This window comes from Mastomys coucha, unplaced genomic scaffold (assembly GCF_008632895.1).
Source record: "Mastomys coucha isolate ucsf_1 unplaced genomic scaffold, UCSF_Mcou_1 pScaffold18, whole genome shotgun sequence".
Lineage (NCBI taxonomy): Eukaryota > Metazoa > Chordata > Mammalia > Rodentia > Muridae > Mastomys > Mastomys coucha.
In genome coordinates this window covers 65,811,916-65,825,752 of record NW_022196900.1, presented here as the reverse complement: position 1 = coordinate 65,825,752, position 13,837 = coordinate 65,811,916, and positions in this window count along the sequence as shown.

Sequence of the window (13,837 nt, the reverse complement as noted above, 5' to 3'; positions counted from 1 at the left end):
AGAGAGAGAGAGAGAGAGAGAGAGAGAGAGAGAGAGAGGAGAGGAGATCTAAGGTGGTTGTGGGCCTTTTTATGCATATCTGTTGTACTTGTCAATGGAGGGTGACATAAGCTTCTAGGTCCCTTAGGGCAGGCCTGTGCTAACCCATGGGACTCTGGGTTCAGGAAGGCGTGAGTTCAAATTCCAACTCAACTCCTGTCTTAGTTCATTTTCTGTGGCTGTAATAGAATGCCTTAGGCCGGGTGGTGGCACATGCCTTTAATCCCAGCACTTGGGAGGCAGAGGCAGGCAGATTTCTGAGTTCAAGGCCAGCCTGGTCTACAGAGTGAGTTCCAGGACAGCCAAGGCTACACAGAGAAACCCTGTCTCGAAAAAAACCAAAATAAATAAATAAATAAATAAATAAATAAAATAGAACGCCTTAGACTGGGCAATTTACAAGAGAGGTTTATTTAACTCATATTCTGGATGCAGGGGATTCCAAGATCTGATGGTTGTCCCTGGTGAGGGCCTTGTGTAATAATAATCTGGTGGGATCATATGGAGGGGAGAACACGAGAGTTGTGGTCGATGTGGGCTGAAGAGGAAAAGGCAAAGAACTGGCCCATGTGTTTTCTGGAAACTCACCCATTCTTCCAAGAACAGGTCAACGTGGCAAGAAAGATAAGAAGTCCTCTTGAAGGCTCTGTGTCCCAACACCACTGTACTGACAACCACATTTTACCACAGCTATTAGTGGCAATAAGCTACACAAATCCCTACCAACGGTGGCCTTGATGTACAGCCTGGAACAGGCTAGTTCTTCTCTTTGTCTCTTCCTCTGTTAAGTGAGATGTCTTCACTGAGCCCTTTCCTCACTCACTCATCCAGTGTTGCGGGGCTAGACACGGGGCCTGCATCATCAGCACAACACAAAAATGACATCTTGGTCCTGGAGTTGCAGGTGAGTGCATTTCAAGGATGATGGACTAGTGGGTGGTAAAAGCCCGCTAGGCAAGCGGTTCTCAACCTGGAGGTCGAATGGCCCTTTCACAGGGGTTGCCTAAGACCATTGGAAAACACAGATTTTATATCACGATTCATAACAGCAACAAACTTACAGTTATGAAGTGCAACGAAAATAATTTTATGGTTTGGGAGGAGGTCCCCACAACCCGAGGAACTGTATTAAGGGGTCGCAGCAGCAGGGATATTGAGGACCCCACTGTACCAGGTAGAGGATCAGGAAATCTGTGACACCTCCCAAGCTGACCACCCCAGGTGGAGTGAACAAGATGAGGTAGAGAGGGGACTTGACATCCCGACTGGCTTTGAGTAACGGACTCTTTACCACTTTGTTCAGTCTCCTGTGGCCTTCAGTTCCTCTTAGTCAGCTGAGCTCCTGTTAAAGGGTTTGATTTGAGAATAGCATCTACTGCCAGATGATGTGGGAGACTCTGTGACTCACAATATCACTGGCCAGAGGCAAGGACATGCCCAAGGTTATCAAGATTGTTTATCTTCATTCCGTGGAGTAGCGAGAAGGGGAGAGGGAAACGGGGGGGGGGGGGGGGGGGGGGGGAAGAGGGGAAGCTGTTTAGAGGAGTTCGTTTGGGATTTAATCAAAAGCATTCAATAGCATGTTAAATTCTGCTTGGTTTGTCAGCCCCTGCCACCACCTCACACCTTAGGATAGGAATCTACTAGAAGGGTCTAGGGAAGTTTCTAGACTCATGGATGTCTTGAGACAGCCAGTAAGCTGAAGGCTGCCTGAGCAATGTGGCTGGGGCTAGGAAGATGCTCAGGTACCACCACCTGGACATTTGTTGCAATGTAGGGGAAGCCCTGGCCCCAGGGTACAACACTCCCTTATAATAAGGCTTAGCCCAGCAGGCATAGCTAATGGGTTAGCCTCAGGATGCATCCAGAAGTCAAGCAGAGGTGCCAACTTCCTTCTGAGCCTCTAGTCTGCTCCAGGGTGGTGCGGGGTGGGAGGGTGGGGTAGGGGTGGTGTTTGTGGTTTCTTGCAATCTAGGAAAGCTGCTTGGATGGTGTAGCTGCTAGATTTTCACTCTCATCTTCACAGTACAGACAAGGTAAGATAGTCATCAGTTAAAAGCACAGGCTGCTCTTCCAGAGGACCTGGGTTTGATTCCTACTTTGTATACGGCAGCTGTGGTCTAGGGATCTGATGCCCTCTTCTGGGCTCTTGTGTGCACGGACAGACATACAGGCAAAACACCCATATACATACAAGGAAATGGAGAGCACACGAGAAGGCAAAGAACCATCACTGGCTTTCCAGTTCTCCTCTCCGAGGGCACAGGAGAACTAGGCTGAGAACATCCACACCTACACAGTCTGTAGTAGGGATGGATGAGGAAAGAGCTCTCTTTGCTTCTGAAGGTGAGGGAGGCAGCTATCGTCTGGCCTCTTATAAGTATCTCCTGGGAAACCCAGGGGGTTGTAGCATCATTGCAAGGTCATCTATTTGGAGCTCGGTAGACTGATAGACTGGAAAGAATAGGTGTGTCTCTAGGACTAGGGCAATCTTGAGGTTCTTAGCTGTAGTTAGGAATAATACCCAGAGTGTCTTTCTTTCTTTCTTTCTTTCTTTCTTTCTTTCTTTCTTTCTTTCTTTCTTTCTTTCTTTCTTTCTTTTTCTTCACTTGACCCAGACTTCAGAGGCTCTACCTAGGCAGGAACACAAGATTTTAGCTCCTAAGAGATAAGTGTTCCCCATATTACTAAACATTCATGGCATCTGGACTGGGTCAACATGAGGGAATGGATGACAGCAGGGCAGACATTGTTCTTCAGCAGTGGTTCTCAACCTTCCTAGTGCTGACTCATTAATACAGTTCCTCATGTTGTGGTGATCCCAACCACAACAATTATTTTGTTGCTATTTCATAACTGTAAGTTTATATAATTCATGTTATGAAACATGATGTAAATATCTGATATGCAGGATTCTGATATGTCATCCCTGGATAAAGGTCATTGGCCTCTTCCCAAGGGGTCAAGACCCACAGGTTGAGAACCATTTGCTCTCAATTTGTCAAAACAGCACTTGCGTCTCCTCAGCCCACTGGACTTGCTTCTTGACAAGAGTAACAATTCCACCTGACGGTGTAGCAGCAGTCATTACTGACTGAGAAGCCCCACATAGTGGTTGGCTAGGGTACACTGTGCAGGATCCTGTCTGGCGGCTGGCCTAGGTCAAACGTTTTTGAGGCTCATCTGCTCTGTGTGGCCAAGAAACACAACCCCAGTGTGGGGAGCTTAATGTCCAGGAGAGGTGCCTTCTCACAAGGACACTAGTGCCCCCTTTGATACCTCCCCCAAGGTCTTATCTGCAAACATCTTCTGGTCAGCCAGCTTTCTGTTACTGTGAGAAACACCTGACATCTATCGACTTGTAGATAGTAAAGCTTGGTCCATGGTTTTGGAGTTTTCAAAAGTCCATGATGGATTAGCAGCCCCATTGGTCCACGTCTTTGGTGACATTCATAGCAGGAAGATGTAGCAGAACACCCTGTTCAGTTGATGGCTGAGGACAAAAGAGAAGGGGACCCCGGGTACCACAGTCCTTGGAGAACACACTTCTCCCTGTAGTAAACGGAGGCCACTGCATCTTTACATTTCACCCTCCAATAGTGCCAAGCTGGAGACTAAGCCTTCAACCTCTAAGGGTCATTCACTCCACCTTAGATCACCCTATTGGAAGTAAGGGCCTCAGTGTATAGCTGAGTGGGAGTCACGGCGGAGTCTGAGGGCCTCTTTATCTCCTGCATTGGCTCCCTGCTTCCCTGTCTACTGCCCACTCCCCTCTTACCTGACATACTCTTCAAGAAGGCTTTGCCTCAGATCTTCTTTGTAGGGAACCTGGGCTGAGCAAGCTTATGATCCAGCAGTGACGTGGGCACAAGGCATGGAACCAACCCCAGCCAGAAAATGACTCTGGAGAAAGCAAGAGAGGCCTGAGGGAGCAGTGGGAGCGTCTGGAAGGAAGGTCCCACCCTTTTGCTAAATCGTACACATTGCCTGGCGGCGCGGCTCTAGGTGTGGGTAGACTGGAGCACAGCATCAAGACCCTCCTTTGGTTGGGAACTCACACTCACATGGGTGGGGTCGAACCACAGAAAGTCAGGATGCGGGTGGGGCTGAGGAGGTGGCTCAGTGTCGACAAGTGCTCACTGGTTTTGCAGAGGATTGGGGTTCTGTTCCCACACCCATGTGAGGCTCACAACTGCTTGTCACTCCAGTTCCAGGGAATCCAACACCTTCGCCTGGCCGCCACGGGTATGTTCTTTCATGTAGGTGGTTCACATACACTCACGCAGGTACACACACATATGCATAATTGAAAACACTTTTTTAAAAAATTATAAAAAGATAGATGGGCACACAGATAGATGCACATCAAAGCAGAGAGTGACTGGGGCCCTGGAGGACACTAACACTGAGCAGGAAGATAAGGAGGACTAGACTAAAATCGTTGTAATAGGAAGGCTAGTGGCCAGATGTGGAAGGGAGTGGGGGGCCTTCAGGTCTCCTGGGGCTCATGGCATGAGTGCATACTGAACAGTCAGTCACCTGCATTCTGGGCACTCCCTGGGAGTCAGTAGGTCTCAGAGGCCTTCAAAGCCAGGTTTGTGCTGAAAACTTCCCTTCGTTCATTTCCATCTCTTTCCACCCTCTCTCCCTGCTTCCTGTTCCTCCCATTTACTCCTCTAAGTTCCTCCTGTGAGCCTGGGACTGTGCTGGGCGCTGGCGTGTAAAACTGAGTAAGGCTTTGTTCTTGACCTTAACAGGGGTTTATAATGCACAGCTATTCTAACACGTGGGAGGAGTCATATTGTGACCATCGGTCTGGGGCTTCTGCCCTGATCTCAGGAGGTTGTTATGTTTTGAGACTCAGCCTGGGACAGAGGATGAATTATGGAGGGGCCAGGAGCTCTCTGGGCAGGATTGGGAGGAATGCTGCTGGTGGAGAAGGGGCAGGGTGGGTGGGTTGAGTTGTGGTCAGAAACACCAGTGCTTTCTGGAGGTCATCTTGGAGCCAGGAACTGTCCCTGCCACTGTCAAGGATTTTGGTCAGCTGCAGAGAGCTGAAGGCTAGGGTGGGACTATAGCCAACCCTGTGGTCACTTATTAGTGACTGATTATAGCTTAAGCAACAGGGTGACATTTACTAATGTTCCTCACAGAACAGCTCCGGCCAAGAGTCTGACAGATCAAAATAGATGTGGGACAGAGTGGTTGAGAGGCAGTGGAGAGCTGCTTCCCCAACACAGGACACTCTAGATCCAAAGAGGCACATGGGCAATAGCTGATCCATGGTCTCTTAACTGTCCCTGAACTGCTTCTTCGCCTTCCTGCCTGTGTCCTCTGCCTTCTGTAAAGTAGCAGCCCTGGCAGCCAGCTTCCTGTTCTGGTGGAGATTTTAAGATCTAAAAAGATTAATTTAAATTGTGTTCTGTGTTTGTGGGAGCTTAAAAATAATAGCAGCTGGTGACACACACTCACATACACTCACACACATACTCACATATACTCACACATAGACACACAGTCAAAAGCACACACATACATACACACACATACATATACACATATATGTGTGTATGTATACATATATATGCAAATTCTTATTTTCTTTAAACTTTACACTTGTCTAGGCCCTAAAGGGAAAAGTAGCCAACATTATTCTTAACCACTGAGCCACCTCTCTAGGCCCTCAAAATATTCTGAATATAAAACTCTTAAATGTAAGGTTCCTATCAAGGCTGGACTACATGTGAAGGGCTAAAGATCCTTGTGCTAGGCTCTCTTTTCATGGTGAGGATTGCAGGAGGTATCATACAACAAACGGGAACATTTAACACCTTGGCTTTTCAGGATCGACGTGCATTGTGTATGTGTGTATCACTGTCTACACGTGCTCATGTATTATTTAATAGGTACCAAATTAACTTGTAAGGTCTTGTGCAAATGAAAGTTGTTAACTTGGCCCAGCTTCTTTTTGGCTCATAGTAAAATTAAAAATACAATGGGAAAAGCCCCAATTCAGCTGTCCCAATGGGTTAAATAAGCTGGGCCACACATCCAACATTCTGACTGAAAGGACAAAATGCTGGCAAAGGAGGAGAAGGCATTTACTCATGGGACCATTTTGGTAAAATAAACGTCCCAGAGCTTTCTTTGTGGGGATTAACATAAGCTTTAAATTTTAAATAAAAATAAAACTTTTAGCTGGGTGGTGATGGCTCACGCCTTTAATTCCAGCACTTGGGAGGCAGAGGCAGGCGGATTTCTGAGTTTGAGGCTAGCCTGGTCTACAGAGTGAGTTCCAGGACAGCCAGGGCTACACAGAGAAACCCTGTCTGGAAAAATGAAAAACAAAACAAAACAAAACAAAACAAAACCAAAAAACCCAAAACTTTTAAAAGGACAAGATATACCAAGATATATGCAATTATATATTTCTAGCCAAGCTATTTCCTTAATCCTTGTCTTAATCCTGTTCCAACAACATGACTTCTACTGTTTGTGAATATAAATTTAAGAGATGGTTGCTCTTGCCCCAGGTGCATTCTCGACCATATGACTGTCCTCCTTTGAGTTACTAAACTTTTCCTTCCAAAGATTGAGAGGATGATTTATGTCTATGCTTTTAGGTATGTCCTGTATGTATGAGTGTGTGTGTGTGTGTGTGTGTGTGCGCGTGTGTGTATGTATGTATGTATGTATTGTATGTGTATGTATGTATATGCTGTATGCATGTGCTATATGCACATATGTGTATATATAAAATAAGAATTTTAAGAATTTTTTTTATCACTATTGCCTCTCCAAAAAAATTTTTAAAATTCTGTTTCAAGGCTTACAAAGAGCTTGGGGGTAGTGGTGCTTGGTTTTAATTCCAGTATTTGGGAGGCAAGTGGATCTCTCTGCATTTGAGGCCAGCCTAGTCTATGGAGTGGATTCCAGGGTTATGTAGAAAGACCCTGTATACTGGCTGGTTTTATGTGTCAACTTGACACAAGCTGGAGTTATCACAAAGAAGGGAGCCTCCCTTGAGGAAATGCCTCCATGAGATCCAGCTGTAAAGCATTTCTCAATTAGTGATCAAGAGTGGGAGGGCCCATTGTGGGTGGTGCCATCCCTGGACTGGTAGTCTTGGGTTCTATAAGAGAGCAGGCTGAGCAAGCCAGGGAAGCAAGCCAGTAAGGAACATCCCTCCATGGCCTCTGTATCAGCTCCTGCTTCCTGACCTGCTTGACTTCCAGTCCTTACTTCCTTTGGTGATGAACAACAATGTGGAAGTGTAAGCTGAATAAACCCTTTCCTTCCCAACTTGCTTCTTGGTCGTGATGTTTGTGCAGGAATAGAAACCCTGTCTAAAAAACCAAAACCACAACCAAAGCCAAAATAAAACTAACAAGAACAAAAACCAAGAAAAAATTTATGAAGATATCTTAAGGCTTACAGACAATCCTGTGTTACATAACATCAAAGTAATATATCAGGGATAATTATTCATATGTGCACTTAATTTTAAAAAATGGAAGATAAGGGGGTGGAGAGATGGCTCAGTGGTTAAGAGCACTGACTGTTCTTTCAGAGGTCCTAGGTTTGATTCCTAGCACTCACAGGGCAGATCACAACTATTTCCAATTCTAGTCTCAGGGAATTTAATTCTCTCCTATGGTCTTTACCTGCAGGCAAAACTTACACAAATAAAAACAAATCTTATTTTAAAACAGCCTAGGAAAAATACTTGTTAAATTATTAACATACTACAGAGGTAAACAAGACTATTGTCTTTTACCTCTATTTATAACTGTTAGATATTTAAGATACCATTATATACACTTTCTGTGTTTTAGATAAAGCTAAGTGTGGCCTTATTGGAGAAAATACATCATTGGAGACCATTGTACCTCTGAAAGCTGATTAATTGATCAGAAGTTCAATTGTGAAGAGATTGGAATGCTGCAGGCCCAGAACCTAGATTATCTGGAGCTATCTTTAGCCCCGCCTCTGTCTGACCCAACATGCTGTGAATGACAGCTAAAACTTTTTGAAATGCATTAACTTATCGGATTCTAATTTCCACCAAGCAAAAGGCTACAAATACCATCAGATCGCACCCGAAGCCTGCAGCAGAGGTTCTCCTGCCACCTTGCATCCCTCCCCTTATTTGTATAAAAAACATTAACAAATAATAAAATAGAGAAATTTAATCAATGTGAATGAAAACTCCTGAAGAGAGGCTGTGCTTGTAGAGGTGGATTAACAGGTTAGAGCTGGAGTCCTTGGGAGATTGGAATGCTGCAGGCCCACTGGTTTGTTACCATATGTTGGGCTAGTTCTGGCCCTCGGAACAGCCATTCCTTACCCATCTCTGTGTTAGAAACAACATCCTGTGACTAATAGACCCAAATCTTTTGAAATCTACTAAGAGGGCCCTAGCTTCTGCCAATCCGAGAAACTTCTGATCCTCCAAGACTCTTCAACAGCGGACCTGTTACACCAAGACCCTCTTCCTCCAAATCTCTCTACCCAAGCCCCCCATGGCCCTGCCAATGTCAGTACCAGTTCCTCAGCCCATAAGAGACTGGGGCCATTGCATCCCCCTTCACTGGAGGGAGGAATGGGAGGAGACCTGAGAACCAAACCCCTAATACCATAGTGACTCTCTCACTGAGGTCATATGGGCCTCTGGAAAAGGGCAATCAGGCTATGCAATATTGGACCTTCTCTGACTTGTACAACTGGGAGGCCCAAACCCCAACTCCCTTTTCCAAAGGGCCGGTTAATCTCTTTGAGACTGTTTTATTTATAATGCAGGAAGCCAGAAGCCAGAGACAAAGGGGCACCATCGATTGACCAGGCTGTCATCGACAGCGGGTTTCCCCTCACTAAACTTGACTGGGATTTCAGAAGGTAAGGGGCACCTGAAGGTTAGCAGCCAGGCTCCACAACAACCTATAAATTTGACCAAAGTATGTGAGGTTAGACAGGGATCAGATGAGTCACCTGCTCCCTCTCTAGAGCGACTCATGGAGGCATTCCATCAGTATACACCCTATGACCCCAGCAGCAAGGAGCACAAAGCTACTGTGACTATGGCTTTTATAGACCAAGCTAGTAGAGATATCAGGAAAAAGCTTCAGAGGCTAGAGGAGCTACAGGATAAATCCTTGAGGGATTTAGTACAGGTTGCTGAGAAAGTCTACTATAACAGGGAGACAGAGGAGGAGAAGGAGCAGAGAAAGAGAAAGAAAGAAGATGAAAGGGAGATGGAAAAGAAAAAGAAAAAGAAAAAGAAAAAGAAAAAGAAAAGTGACAGGGAAGGAATCTACAGAGAGTCCTGACTCCCAGGCTGGAGGATGAATACAAGTTGTTTGAGACCTTGGATGGGGCCCAGAACATAGACTGGTGGTTTGAGGCCTTTCCCCAGGCTTGGACTTGGATGGCAGGGATGAGGAGGGCCAACAACCAGCGCCCCATCCATCCAGGGAGCCCAAGCCTCCCTGGTGTCTATGCACCGATATCCGATGTTGAGGGAGGTCCAGGACAGAATCAGGCCCTGCATTACCAGGCTCCTAGAACAAGGGATCCTGTGGAAGTGTCAATCAGCTTGGAATACTCCCCTTCTGCCTGAGAAGAAACCTAGGGTCCAAGACTAAGGAAGACTGTCTAGAGGGGACTAAATGCCTCTTGGAGGAGCTGGGAGGATTGAGATACAGAGCTTTAGCCAAGAAGGCCCAAATCTTCCAGAGAAAAGTAAGTTATCTGGGCTACCTGCTGAAAGACAGCCAGTGCTGGCTCTTCAATGCTCAAAAAGAGACCATCCTGTACATCCACAGAGCCCCAAACAGGTACGGGAATTCCTGGGCACAGCTGGGTTCTGACGGCTATGGATTCCAGGGTTTATTGAATTGGCTACCCACCCTCTACCCCCTGACTAAAAATGGACAGCCCTTCAATTGGGGTGAAGAAGAGCAACAGGCTTTTGATGTGATTAAGCCGGCTTTACTGGAGGCCCCTGCTCTAGGACTGTCTGATGCCAGCAGACCTTTCCACCTTTATGTAGCAGAAAACAGGGGGATAGCCAAGGGAGTGCTCACTCAATGGCTGGGCCCCTGGAAGTTACCAGTTGCCTATCTGTCAAAAAAAAAAAATTAGACCCTGTTGCTGCTGGGTCTCCTGCTTGTTTATGGATAGTGGCAATGGTGGCAGTTTTAGTTAAAGATGCTGATAAATTAACTCTGGGGCAAAATCTGACCATGGCAGCTCCCCATGCTTTGGAGAGCATTGTTCACCAGTCCCTGGATTGATGGCTGACCAATGCCCTCATGACTCATTATCAGACTCTGTTGCTAAACTCAGATTGGGTGATCGTCACATCACTAGTGGCCATCGCCCTGCCACTCTGCTACCTGACCCTGACCTCAATCCGCCAGCTCATGATTGCCAACAGATTCTAGCTGAAGACCAGAGATGGCGAAAGGACCTGTCAATTAGCCACTCCCCGACGCAGAGGTGACCTGATTCACTGATGGCAGCAGCTACCTGGTAGAGGGACAGCGCAAGGCAGGAGCAACCATTGTGGATTGGTGCCAGGTGGTCTGGGTGAAACTGCTTCCTCTGGGAACATCAACCTAAAAGGCAGAGCTGATACCTCTGACCAAAGCCCTGGCCCTGGGGGCAGCAAAAAGATCAACATCTACCTGGGTAGCAGGTATGCCTTTGCCACAGCCCACGTCCACGAGGCTATATACCAAGAGAGAGGACTGCTCACATCAGAGGGAAAAGAAATAAACAAGCAAGAAATCTTGGATCTGATGAAGCCAGCAACTATGCGTATTATTCATTGCCCAAGACATCAGAAGGGGAAAGACTCAGTGTCCCTGGACAATAACCAGGCAAATCAAGTGGCTCAAAAAGTGGCTATACAGGAACTTATCTCAGTTATGGGCCAGCCTGCAAGAGACACGCGCTGGGAAATGAGACTGGACTAAGGAATGGCTTCACTTAGAATGTACTGAAGGGAAAAGGTCTCAGATTGCTAGCCACCCTACCAACTATTACCAAGAGAAGGTAGGACAATGGCGTACACAAGAAGGGAGAACTATACACCCCAGAAAGCAAGCAAAAGACTTATAGGCCAAATGCACAGATGGACTCATTTAGGGGATAAAAAGCCTGTCCAAGCAGTTAAGAGACCTAATATATATATGCCTCAGGTTCTGGGCCAGAAAGATAGTAGAACAGTGTAATGTAATGTTTATGCAGCCAAGAGTAAACAGAGTAAAAGACCTAGGGGAGAACAGCCTGGAGTTTATGGGTAGGTCGATTTTACCGAAGTTAAGCCAGGAATATAGTTATAAATACCCTCTAGTGTTTGTAGATATTTTCGCTGGGTGGATTGAGACATTTCCTACCAAGCAGGAAACAGCTACCATGGTAGCTAAGAAGATATTAGAAGAAAATTTTCCGGAGGTTCAGAGTGCCCAAGGTAATTGGATTGGACAATGGTCCTGCTTTTGTCTCTTAAGGTAAGTCAGGGATTTGCAGAGATACTGGGGACTAATTGGAAGCCCCATTGTGTGGACTGTCCCCAGAGCTCAGGGCAGGTGAAAAGACCTTGAGTAAATTGACCTTGGAGACTGGCTCAGACTGGTTGGTGCCCCTCCCCTTGGCCCTGAATACCCCCTACCATTTTAGCCTGACCCCTTTAAGATCTTGCATGGGACACCCACTCCCTTGACCTCTGCTCTTAATATCCCTAGAATGACTTTTCAGGCTGACAAGGATCTTACAGCTCAATTGCAAGCTTTCCAGATCAGCCACCAGGAATTGTGGCCCAAACTTAATGCCCTGTATAATGCAGGTACTCCAGAGGTTCCACACAAGTACCAAGTTGGAGATTGGATATATGTTAAGAGACATTGTGATGAACACTTGGAAGCAAAATAGAGAGGGCCGTTCCTGATGTTGTTGACCACCTTGACCTCCCTGAAAATGGATGGAGTGACTACTTGGGTTCACATCAGGTCAGCACCTGCGCTTGACACCAACTAGATAGCAGCCAGACACCCAAGCAACCCACTTCTGCAAGGCCAGAGAAACCATGAGACCACTACAGTGTATCTTCCAGCGCTGAGCCTCCGCAGCCCCCACACCCCTACCAAGGTGACTTGACAGGTACTCTCAGTCACAGGTGATATGGCTTGGCCCACTACCCGAGTTGTATCTGGTGGCTGGACCCTGTTTTTGACCTCTGTGATTTAGCATTGGGCCTTGACTTCTGGGGTATCGCTGCCCTGGAGACACAGGGAGAAGGATCATCTGAATGTGGAGGACGAGGGACTTGTGAATCTAAACCATGTCCCAGAAGTGGCCTTGGGGGGGTGGGGCTTAGGGTGCAGACACCCCAAAATTGAAAAGTGTCCTGCAAGAAACGCCCATATATATATGTGTGTACCTGAGATGGGAGAAGCCAGCAGCAGGCCCATCAGTGTTAGGGGGCCAACCATTTCTTCTATGCTACCTGGGGGTGTGAAACATCAGAAAGCACATACTGAAGACCATTCTGGGGGTAGTTAAATATTCAGTGGCCAAAGTGAGAGAAGGGCTAGCCAAGTGGAAGAGGTGAGAACCACAGTGCCGCTGGCAACAACATAATGCCAGACTCACCTTGTCTACCATTCCTGGGCAGGGAGTATGTGTGGGGAAGATCCCTTCTTCACATGCTCATCTTTGTAATCAGACTTTGCCTCAGCCCAATGCATCTGTTTACTTCTTGCCCCGCCTTGAGGGTTGGTGGGCATGCGCCTCAGGAGTTACTCCATGTGTCAACTCTCAGGTACTCAATAGCACTCAGGATTTTTGTGTTCTGATACAACTGGTTCCCAGACTTGTGTACCATCCCTATGAAGAATTATTGTTTATTTTTATTATTATTATTTTTATTATTATTAAACAATTATTATTGTTTAAGAATTATTGGGATGAGAGCCAGCTCAGGGTTAAGAGAGAACCTATAGGGATAACTGTTTCTATCTTGCTGGGACCGGGACTGGAGCGATTGGAATGGTCACAGGAGTGTCATCACTGGCACTCCAATGCCAGAGCTATCAGAATCTTAGGTCCGCTATAGATGCTGATAGAGTGGAAATGGAAAATTCCATTTCCAAGATCCAGGAATCCTTGACTTCATTATCTGAGGTAGTCCTCCAAAACAGGAGAGGCCTAGACCTCCTCTTTCTCCAGCAAGGAGGTCTGTGTGCGGCCCTGAAAGAAGAATGCTATTTTTACATAGACCATTCTGGAATTGTAAAGGACTCAATGGCCAAGGTTAGAGAAGGACTGGCCCAAAGGAAGAAAGAAAGAGAGCAGAGCCAGGGGTGGTTGGAATCTTGGTTAAACTCTTCCCCTTGGCTCACTACTTCCATTTCTACTCTCTTGGGACCACTAATAATCTTGATGTTGCTTTTATCTTTTAGCCCCTGCATTTTGAACCACTTGCTGGCCTTTATTAGAGAACGCATAAGTACAGTTCAGATTATGATGTTAAGACAACAGTATCAAGAGTTGGGCCAGAGTGAGTTATAATTTCATGATTGAAATCCTCACGAGAAAAAGGGAAGAATGTGTGACCTTAGAGAACATAAGATGGCTGGTGAAAGACCTTGCCAGGAATGCATACTCCCTTCCGGGAATGTCCCAGCAATACAAACTTTACAGAAAGCTCTTGTAAAGAAGCAGGGCAGGTGCAGATAATGACCAAAAATGTTTCTGTTCCCCCCTTCTGGTGATTAAGACCACACCTCACCTGGGG